The sequence below is a fragment of the Lipophrys pholis genome, assembly GCF_963383615.2.
Source record: "Lipophrys pholis genome assembly, chromosome: 12".
Classification (NCBI taxonomy): domain Eukaryota; kingdom Metazoa; phylum Chordata; class Actinopteri; order Blenniiformes; family Blenniidae; genus Lipophrys; species Lipophrys pholis.
The window spans coordinates 25321109-25333382 of record NC_137641.1 but is presented as its reverse complement, the minus strand read 5'-3'; positions in this window follow the sequence as shown (position 1 = coordinate 25333382).

Sequence of the window (12274 nt, the reverse complement as noted above, 5' to 3'; positions counted from 1 at the left end):
AGATTCAGCTGAATCATAATAAAGTGAACGGATGCAGTGTCAGTGGGATTTGTTGTGTAAATACTCCGACACACTTCCACTGATCCACAGGCAGGGGGAAAAAAAAGACACGGACCATTGAGAGGCAGATATGTAATCCTTTTTAAGTTGCAAATATGCCATGATATAGATATCATCGAGACAAGTGTTACAGTTTTCTTTTCACGCCACGTCGTCTACGGTGCGCCGACAGAGAGGAGCGACAAATTTCTCATTTCGTAAAGACGCGTGTCTTTCAGATACATCCTGTACGGACTGTGAATGTCATCTTTTTCATGTACATGTTGAGATATTTCTCAGAGTATTTTAAATAAACCGTCCACTGGCGGTCACGAGCATCCTTCAATACACGTCGAGATACTTTCCTGGTTGTTTAAATTTGCTTTGTCATTCGGAAATATTCCGTTTTCAAAACGTGTTTTGAGTGTTTGACAGAAAACTCAGCCACGTTTCTTTCGCCCAACCACATTCTCCTCCACAGTTAAGTGGCGGTGAAATGAGATCAGACGTTGCGATTATAAGCCGTGTGTAAAACGATGGCCTACTTCTTCTACGTAAATCCATTACCACATTACATGCATTATACAGTACAGGATGTTCCTTTACACTGACGACATAATGGAAGCTGGCAGATGCGCACACACACAGGACAGGTGAAATACCTCGTGCACACAAAGGTTTACTCACTTGTTTGCAAAGTGCCTTAAAAATGAGTCACTCCTCATTACGTCCAGGCTTAAAAGACATGTACTTGTCTTTACTTTGCATTTTCACCGTCGACGTGCGGACTGACACATCGTTTGTCTTCTGGCTTTGAGCAAATTTAAACAGACACAGACAAAGAAAATCAATGAAGTGTACAGAGCGTGTGTCACACTGGAATCTAATTTCTTTTATTAATTTATGCCATTTTTACCAGTGAAGAAAAATGTGATAAAGACAAATCGCCTCTATATTAATGCCTCTATAAATCTGGTATGTTAATAACTTTATTGCATTACTGCCTGCTGACTGACTTTGCAATGAGCTAATTTTGTTAACCTAATTATACAAAGAATTGGTTAAAGTACTTAAAAATTACGGCTGACAAGAACTATTAGCCGGAGCCCAAAATAGTCTGAATCTGAGGGGCTTTGATTCTCTGAATCCTTCGTGGCCTCAATTGAGTGCGAAATCATCCCTAATCCTTCATAACCTGTGGGCAAAAGGCTGCATAATGTGAATTAGCTGACGGATATTGGTGCATACCTCAAAGGGTCCTCTTTAATCTTCAAACGCAATGGTCCCTGTGTAAATATAAAGAAAGGATGATGAATTAATACTTCTGTAAATCTGCAATTTTCCTCAAAACACGTTGTTTAATTTTGTAAATCCCTTGTTTGTTTGTTTTTTTTAACACTGCTTCAATGCCATTGTTAATGATTAAGAATCAGCATTGGGCCACTGTTTGGAAAAAAAAAAAGAAGAAAAAGTTCAAGTAACCGGTGCCTTGACCTTTCGCCCTGAAACAGCACAACGGCTACTCACAGCCATCCGTCAATGTCACGTTTGTGATAAGAAGCAGGGGAGTGGGAGCGCCATCTCATCAGGAAACAAGGTCACAGTCTGCAGCTCTGCGGAGGAGACGGCAGGGAAGCAAAACAGCAGGACTTTGACGTATGAAGAGCTGGAGCAGGACAATGCAGTGGAAAGAAAACGTATAGAAAACGCACCAGCAATAAGAAAATATTCTGAATTTAATCAACACGACAGATGGAAAACATCACTTATGCAGATGTGTAATCGAGATGTTTTACCTGTCTGAGGTGAGCAGAACGTTGGCTTCGAGGATGAAGACCACGCATCAGTAGGATAGAAATATGCCAAATGAATGAATTGTGGAAAGTATTTCATGTGCAGATTTGGGAACTCAAGAATATTTTCCCACCTCACAGAATTCTACATAAGGTTGAAAATGTACAAATGTTTTGAGGATAAAGTTAAATTTACATGCAATCTATAGTATGAAAAAATATTTTCAAATGCAGTATTTTCACCCTCTTTGATTTGAAGACAATTATTTTGCAACTGGATATATCTGACAGAATTACTCCTGTATAGTTGTATCAAAGTAATAAAAGCTTTATTACAGGACTCAGATGACCATTCAGTTATAGAAAAATTGCATTCAAGACTACTAGATTTTCAATAAACAATGATATAATTTGACTCTTTAATTAGAAATACAAAAATTATTCTATCTATAACCTATATTAAGCAATTTTCCCAGTGGAAGGTGTGCCAGCCCACGACCTTAAACTAAACCTGGCGTCTGAATGGGAAACAGACTTCAACAAAACACTGGGGCGCTGGTTAAAAGCCTGATGTGGTCAGACTCTTCAAATAAATCAACATCCCAGTGATGAACAGCATAATAACGTTGTTGAAAGAAGTGCAAGTTATTTTTTTGTACATCCATTAACATTAATTTTTTTCCTATCTGTCATACTGCCATTCTCCATATTAGATTATTCTGTGTTTGGTGCAAATCTTTTAGGGAAATTCCTCTGAGACAGCAGATTTTATTATTTTTCAGTGGGCGTGGCATTATATTGAGTATGGACGTGGCAGAAGAAGGAGAAACCACATGTGTGAAATGTTGGTATATTTTCATCCGTCTTTCAGATATGAGGCAATAACACGTAATCACTGTGATCAAACTGAGTTGAGGAAAAACTTTGACATTTACTTTTGGTTCCACCTCAATTCGTCCTCGTAGGTGGACATTCTCCTGATATTTTAGTTTTCTGTGGCCTGCCTACATTGTTGCTGTCATAATCATCACAGCCACTAGAGGTCGTCAAAAATTTACTTGGTGCGGTTGACCTCGGCGCTAAACATAATAAAAGGCTGATTAAAATCTGACAACTGTTAGCAGAGTGAGCTCTGTGGCGAGATGAAGGAAAAGACCAAAAGTGGGAGAGGAGGAAGAGTCAAAGGAGGTCAGACATGGTGAAAAAAAGGCCGCAGTGAACAATGGAGCACTTCTCTTTTAACTTCTCATGACTGGCCTTGAAGCCGGTCATTAAGCGGTGGCAGAGTGTCTGTGAGTGATTATAGCTTCCTGTTGTTGCTTAATGTGAGGCGGGTTTCCTCTGATTCTCTTATCTTGAAAACATAATCAAAGCGGCTTCACATGGACAAACAATGGGCCCGGCTTTACCAAAATCAGTCGGAAAGTCTCCGTCTATTACATAATAAACAGTGTTTTCACTGCGTGACGAATGATTCATAGAGTATGTTTGTCTCTGATGTGGCGTTTTCTTTGAATTGGCCAAATGATGACAGTATTTAACTCCAAATTAAGAGTGATTTACAAAACAGCGCGACCTCAGTTTTAGAGGGCTTTAAAAAAACACTCATAGTTGAAAATAAAATATATATTCTTCAGATTTTAGGTGCGAAACACTTGAGGATGACATTCAAGATAAAAACAATGGTGACGCTAAAGCTGCATTTTGCACCATTAAACCATTGTTCTCTCAAATTACACCCAAAATATCACTTGACTGATCCTTGATCCATCATTGTAGATGAGGATTAGAACTAAATATAAAATACTGCAACAATAATGACCATAAGAAGTAAAGAGATATACACGATTACTATGACATATCAAAACAAATTTAGTTTTTCCCTTGCATACTTTACACTGTCGTTTTATTGATTTTATTCTGATGCTATATTTTAATCGACTTTAATATGTTTTTGTAACTTTTTAAAAAGCTAATATATACGTAAGACTTATATGGTGTTTTTTTTTGGTTTGATTCAGAAACGAATGATCCGTTGTTTCACTCATGGTAGGTACTTGTTGCCATGGTAACATTCGCCATCATGCTTTTTTATTTTTGTTATGTACGGACAACGATTTAGCTAGGTTAAAAATAATGTCCTACCTTTTGCTTGGGCTAACCTCTCGCGTTAAGCTACGCGCTTTACTCGGAAAAATATAATGCGTCTGACTTTACTTCAAGTCTCCTCGATGAAAATCTTTGATATATTCCTTTATCAGCTTTTTCTCCATTTTAAAAAGTAGTCTCTTTCCTCTCAACTGTGCTGCTGTTATATCAACCGTGGCCACTAGAGGGTGCAATCAATCTTTCTTTTCAAGCTTTGATGAGTATAGTTTGGCCAAAATGACTCACATCTCCAGATATACGGAACTCATTTGAACTGTTAGTGATCAGTTAAAGAGCACGACGCTAAAAAGAAAAATCAGGCGTTTTCCACCAGTATTCAAAAACAACAGTTCTTCAAAGATTGTCTCTTAAAAGCAGTTTGGCGATCGCCACAACGGCCTCAGTCATGACTGACTGGAGGGGTTTAGATAATAGTCGGCTGATCGGGGAACATTAACACCAGCGCACAATTTCAATGGCTAATTCCCAGGATTTGTTCAAAATAGCCAGAAATGCAACTGTGGCCTTAAGGGAAAAAACAGAATATGCAGGACGTACCCGCTCTCGCATGCAAACAAGCACAGCACAACATTCAAATTTAATGCACCACCTAATTAACTTGAAAGCCATTCTCATCAGCTTGAGGCTCAGAATTTGTTCAACGATCAAGTCTGTTCACCTGTCCGATCAGTTTTGCGTCAGACATTGATATCAAAGCAGCTCTTTTGTACGCACACTGACAAGCACACAGAGACGCACATTTTCTCAGTGCCACAGATGCATTCGGCGTGTCCTGTGGGCGGAACGATCCAGAAAGATCAGGCTGCCAGAGGACGCCAGCCTGCAATCAGATTGTGCTGTGATGTTCAGGGAAATTTCACTCGACATCAAAGATGTTTTTTCACACCCCTCTACATTTTTTTTTTTTTTATAGATGATTTTATTCCAAAAAAATAAGAGCTGCCTGCTGGTTACTATACTCTAAAATAAAAAAATAAAAAAATCTTGGAACTGCAAAAAAAATCAATTTTAAGCCACACAGTTTAAATGAAGACTGTTGAATTCGACAGAAATGTTGTCCCACCTAATATTCTGAAAATATAAAGAATACCAACACCGAGCATTTAGCCTGACATACCATTTTCTGGTTTTATGCAGAATTCATGCTCCATTTTTATGCTACATTATGTTGATGTGATCCTTTCAAACCAGCACTAAAAATTACTCACATTTAACGTCTTTGCGGGATACAGTTCGCAAACCTTTGCCTAGATTGTAATACTGCATCATCTCTTAGTGATAAACCTATTAACTTATCAAGTTATTATGCCCTACTCCCCATTGGTCACCTTTCTATGAATAAATCAAGCAATTACAAAAAGGGGTGACACTCTATATATATATATATATATATAAATACATGTAAAAGAAAAGAAGCAGAATCACTCCAAGGGTATTATCACATTATTACAGTCTATTTTTAATGGTGTTGCCTCCTTTCCATCAACATTGACGGCATCTTAACTATTACAGCCACTAGAGGTCGACTTTAGCCTCCTTCTCGGTACACAGATCTACGTGAGGATATCCAATGAAGTGAAATTATCATATTTGACAAAGATGTTAAATCCTCTTTATTATTGCTGACTTTAGCGCTCGGCTTACACAGAAAAGACATTCACTCCTGCAAGGATCACTTTTTGACATTCAATCTATTTTTTTTCACCCCGATCTGGTGGACCTTTTCTTGACACACACAGGGAAATTGATTGTGACTGCAGAGACCCTGGAGGCACTAAACAAACCTTTCCATTGCTCCCTGTGGCCTCCACCAAGTAATCATTTACCATTGATCTCTCTTCTCTGCGAAACAGATGCAAAGTGGAGGGCAGCCTTATCACATTTGTCAGGGCTTTTACCACACATTTATCTTCAGCTGGCATCCATCTTCTGGAGGAGTCACACCACTGAGGGTTTATGGGATAACAGCAACCTCGCTGGTTTGGCTTTGGGAGATGAATAATAATAATGAGAAAGTAGTACCAAGACAATACTGTAATGTATTTGGTATTTGGAGCAAACCCATTTTAAAACGTTGTTTTGTGTAATATACTGGATAAAGAGAGCAGAGGGAGGAGGGATCTCACAATGAAGTTAACAAATGTGCTCCACAGTATGAATGCAGGAGTATCTGCATTATATATGCAACATATAACTAATCCAGATCACAGCTGTCAAGTCCTGGTCCTGCAGGGCCACAGTCCTGCTTGCATTTGACTCTAATGAAGTGTTTTGCTCTGGAGCTGATACAAGCTGATGCGGGACACAGCTGGAGTAAACTGGCTAGAACAAGTCCGTCACAGGGCAAACACAGAAAAAGAAACATGATCACCAAAAACTCAAACCCGGCACCGGCGGACGAGTTTTAGCATGAGGAAACTGTGGAACCTCATGAACACAACCAGGCAAGCATGTTTTTAGCATGACCCTCTCAGACGGTGGTATAAACAAAAACAAACATATAAAACATGAATGAGAGCTCCAAAACCTGGTTGTTTTTTTTAACTTACGTAATATCTTTATCTGGATTACAAAATAGTTATTATTATTCATGTTCCTGTTTGCTGTATTTATGAGAAACAAAGAGTTGCTGCACCTTGTTAGGATGCGTTTAATCATCTATTATAATGTTGCTGCTTTGCACAGTGTTGACGTGGTCGATAATCAACCATCACATGAGGAGCAAACATGTGTCCTTTGTCTATAGTTGATCTGCTAAACTTCCACTTCTGTATGTTTAGGTTGGTCGAGGCTCGACATATTCTCTGGTGGTGCACATTGTACACAATTTGATAACCAAAAACAAAAAGCACGTTGAGGGAGATATCTTTTTGAAAATGTAGAGTGAAAAGGACACTAATCTGATTTTGCAATTTCGCAACATTCGCATACTATTAATCAAAAAAGTTTGTCGGCTTTAGGGTCACATCTGTGACTGGTGAGATGAAGAAAGAACCAAGGAAAATAGCTTTAATTTTGCTTTGGTGCACAATAGACAAAGCAAAAGTTATGAATGACATTAAAAATAACATGTGTTGACAATGCAAAAAACGTGACTTTTGTCAGTTTGTAGGAGAGTTCACAGAAATCAGCAGTGAAACAGACACTAGCGTGAGGAAATTGCGTAACAGAGTATTTTTCCACAAGCTTATGAAGACTCATCGATGAAAAAGCGAAGTGAAGACACTTACTCTCCAGGGGCACTTCTGGAACTGTCTTTCATTTCAGAGATGATTTCTGCAGCATTAAAACAGTCACTGTTCTGCAGTGAAGCTGCAGGCAAATCTCTCTATCTACTGGTCAATCTGCGTCCACACTCTCACTGATCATGAACTTTGAGAGAGCCCCGGTGGAAAGTACAGGATGATAAATAGGCTGGTGTAAGTTTCAGGGGAAAGTGTCGGATTTCTCTTATCTCCATTTCATTTCTCTTATTTTCTCTGGCCACCATGATCAAGTGCTTGAATCCTACTGAAGGAATGAGGCAAAGATTTTTTTCACTGATAAAATTTCCAACAAACATTATTTGATACAAGACAAACAGGCTGCCTACTTCCTTGTTACTTCATGGACAAATCCTCTGTTGTACGCTGATGATACACATACTTATATCCCGTGAAGATGTCACTTGCATTACACTCTTTACAGATTTGGACACTATGACTGTATGTTGTGAGCAGATGATTTACTGTATGTATTGAAGCCCACCAATAGATTAGTCTTAATCCATATTTTTTTTAATGCAAAGTTTATAAAACTTGTATTTTCACATTTTCACTGATGCAAGGGCCAATAATTTGCGGACCATGAAAGCACTGTGGCAACGTACAAAAGGCCCAAATACGATCAAATTTACTGGAAGCCTACTAGTAACGTAAAAATATCTGCAAGTTAAGATTAATATTTAGCTGAGAGGTAAATGTGTTCCCTTCGAGCCAGTTTGTAATGACTACCATTTGCTTGTGCTAATAATGAGAAAGAAAGCCACACAGAAGTCAATTACTCTCACAGTGGATCCTCATTAATCCTGAATCTGTCTATAAAATCAAAGAAAAGGCAGTTAGCTGTAACAGAGCAGTGGACCAGGATCTGTGTCACCATTGATCTGGTCTGTTCGATAAGTTACTTTGATAGAAAGCCCCCAAGGGTGACTTAAACAAAGCAACAGGGAGAGAGGAGTGAAAAAAAAAAAAAAAAGTGAGAGGAAGCAGAAAAACAGAAAAGGCAACTCTGTGCCCCTCACATGCTCCCCACTTTGATGGCTTTATTTACTTAACCCTCAGCACAACCCTCGTTCATAAATGTCAGGAACAAATTCACGCACCATTTAGAAAAACCCAAATGTGAGCGACACCAAACATAGGCTGGTGTTCCTGCGCACACACGGCCACATAATGACCGGTCAGCAGCAGCAACCCTTTTCCAGCCAAACACTCGGCATTCGTGGACGCAGAGATGCATTTCAGCATTTGTCCCACATCTGTCATCGCTCAGCGTACACCACCGCACGCCTCCTCTGCTCTCCCTCAGGACATGCCAGCAACGCAGACAAAGTCTGTCATAACACTTGACTTGTGGTTTAACAGACTATGGCAACACTGGAAGGTGGTAAATGAGATTGCTTTCTTTATTTGTATTTCTGTCGTTGCGGATAAATCAAACCAGCAGCCTGCGCGTTGCGCCGTTCGCCTGAACCAGAGCCGAAGAGAATCAAGCTGCCCTGCAGTTATTCTGCGTTTTCCAAAAGGGATAACCACTTTTATTTCAAATTCTGTTGGACATGCGGCTCGCCCCCGAGGGCAAAGGTGTCCAGTTTCAAGGTTTTTGACAGTTCAAGGAAGCAGTGTGGGACGAAGGCCACCATATTGTGCCTGTCAGTCACAGAGGAGGGCGTAAAAAAGCCCCGTTGTCGAACCACTTGTCAGGCTTTTGAAGTTACAGTGAACGGAAGAGCTCAATTAAAAGGTCGTTATCGTGTCAGTAAATAAACGCCGATCAGCCACGTCACTTCCAACAAATGATCCTCACATGGTATCTGCAGCTTCATTTATTTATACACAAAATTACTGACTGGACAGAGCGAGATAAAAGACACAGTTTAGGCTATTGCTTCGGAACAAAGTTCAATAGAAATTACTCCAAATTAAAGGCCTGTTTACACGTAGCAAAAAACGTGATATTTCAATGCGATTGGGCCTTTTGTTTACACGCAAACAAAGCTATTATATCTGAAAACTCTGTCTTCACGTTTGCATGTAGACAAGGGGGAGACGGAGTTCAATGCCACAGAAGCGTCATCAGCATCATATGTGTGCGATCTGTGTTTACAGCTTGGCCACTGTGATGACAATAGATTCTGGTAAAGCAAACGCTTTTACTTGTTTTGTACCTCTAAAGCCACATTTAGGAGCGGCTCCACTCCTCTTTTGGTCCAAACAAACGACCCTCGTGCCATTATCACGGAAAGAACAGCAGGTAATTCATGACATTCGTTGCTGCTATTGTGTTTTTTCCGGGATTTTAATTGGCAACCGTGGCTTTATGCTTCTCGTTACACTGCCACCTATAGGTTTGGCATGCTCATAGTAGCGCTTAACAAGGTTTTTATGGAGGTTTGTGTAAAAGTTTTTTTGTTTGTTTATTTTTTAAACGATCTGGTGTGAGCAAAGTTATTTTTGAAAACTGTGTAAACGTGGCCTAAAGCAGTGGTTTGTCTTGTTGTCGGGATTGTTTACACGTGAGTCCTGTAACCGATGCACAAAATGTAAAGAAGCATGACTTATTCTGCTGATCATCCGACACACCGCCCTCCCTTAGTTAGTGATGACAAAGTGCTCTATTTAGGAAGTTAGATTGAAACGTCTGGGGTCTAATTTATCTCTCCGGGATGAATACATGAATGTGAAGTAGTGCCATATTTCACACGCAGCCCCACCACTGGATGGAATATTATTACCGCTGCCCCAGAAAGTTGTGGAGGGAACCGTTTTTCACCTGAACAAGCATTACAGTGTCATGTTGAACATTATTCACTGTGCGCGGAGCGGCCTGACGCGCCGTGAAATATTTCCTGCGCTGACCTCAGATTTCTGCTGAAGTAGGACAGTTTCCCCTCCGGCTCCGAGCCGCTGCAACGAACAAACTTTCTCAAAAAGGGAGGGTGAGATAATGTTGTGATTTTCCACAGAATCATAAATACAGATTACTGCTGATATCTTTGACGTATGGATCAGTCTTCATCCCTCCTGTTTCACTCCCACTTGCGTCCCGACACTCATGAAGGATGGCGACTCAGTGATTCTTCCTGCTCGGCGTCACTCAGCTCGTTGGCACAGCCATTGATAACTTCAGCTCTCGCAGAGACACATCTGGTAAAAAGATTATGAGGTGTTACTTAGCGAGTAAACAGTACCTGGCAGCTATATCTCCAAGAAAATTAAACATTGGCTCGAAGTAATGGCTTGAAGTTGTTATAAAAAAGGAGCTCTGCTCTGTTTGTTTGTGTTCCGGTTTCACGGTAACCGACGTCTCGTGTAATTAATCTAAATTTACTATCACCACTTCATAGTGTTTAACCTGTAATTACAGAGAAAAATGTGGGAGCATGTTGTATTTGTATTTTTGGTTGCTGAAATGGAAAAGAAAGCAGATGTGAGGCTGAGAAAAGGTAAGCTTGTTTTCCACCGCCGTGCATCTCGAGAGGCTGCGACAGGATTACAATGGAGATTACTTTCACAATTCTCCCCGTGTGTTAAAATAAAGAAGTGAGTGACATTTCTAGTCTAATGCCTTGTCCACACTAACAGGGACGATTTGCAAAGCAAGTGTTTTTCTCTCCATTATGGCCTCTCGTCCACACACAGAGACAGCGTTTCAGGTCATAAGTAAAGCCTTCTGAAATCGGAAGATTTCTGTGGACGGTAAAACAGAGATTTGGGGAAACGATAATGTCAGACCTAAATATGTGCATGCTCATTGTTTGTTTTGGCAGGAACATGCCAGAAACAACAGCGATGGCAGATATAGAGTGCAACAGGAATGACACATTTTTGTCAGTGAGCCCTGAAGTCAGCATCAACCTGGCTCCCCGCACAAAAACAAAATATTTTTCATTACTTTATAAATGGATACAGACAGCCTGTGATGAACAAGAATGTTCCGGGGAATCTGAGCAACCGGACATCAGTTTTATTACTTTTGAAGCCTGAATAAATGACTGGAAGTTAAAAGCTAATGTTGCTGAAAGAAAATTGCACCACGGTCTTTTTTCATAACATCATCACAAAGAACTGATCGGTTCGGCATGCTTACCTTTTGTGCAAAAGTCTCTCCTCTGAGAATGACTTCGGGAAAATCATGAATGACTAGAAAAAAGAAACTCCACACACTGAAAATGTGAGATACATGATCTTGCTGGCCTTATAATGACAGGATGATCCTTTTATGCTATGACACATTCTTATAAACACAATATATATTGGGTTCCTATATAATATTTTTTTTAAAGATCTGTACATTTCTTAACTTTGTATTACAAAGAAATTGAGGGAAAAAAATTACTTATTATTTTATATTATTACACACAGATTAATAGAAAAATTGCAATGTCTGCAATGTTACACTCAGCTGAGTTTGAGCCAGAAGGACTCAAGCCGTGTCATTTAAGTGCTCCCAGACTTTCTATAGATAAACACCAGTAAATCATAAGTTACTGGAGTAACATGGCTCGTGTGGCGCGCTTTTGATTAAGCATGTATAAGATAGTCAGTACGTGGCTAAAGAGTTCTACAAGCGATGCAACGTGCCAGTAAACGTGCAGCCAGAGCCACAGTTGCAGGCAAACTAACGATGAGGCATGTCAGGTCTTACTGTGAGTTTGTTGTTTTCTTCTCCAAGAGAATCTTGCATCAATCACACACCTGGAGGATTGAGCCTCCAGAGGGGAAAGTTGGCAACTTTGCTTAAAACTCATTTATGTGTCCTCGGTGAAGTCAGAAGATGTTGTGTATCACAGGTCTTTATGGATTCGATCTCGGTGGGATCTACGTGTGCACGTGTAGCACATGTTATGAATGGCTGTGTTATTATTTGCTGCGAACACATTTTCCTGAGGGGGACAATGAAGCGACCTTTGACCTTTGACGACATCCTGCAGCAGCTTGACGCACAGAGCTTCTGTTAGCTCCTGGTGCTCACAGATCAGCACTTTGGTCACTGAAATCAGTTATTGGTAT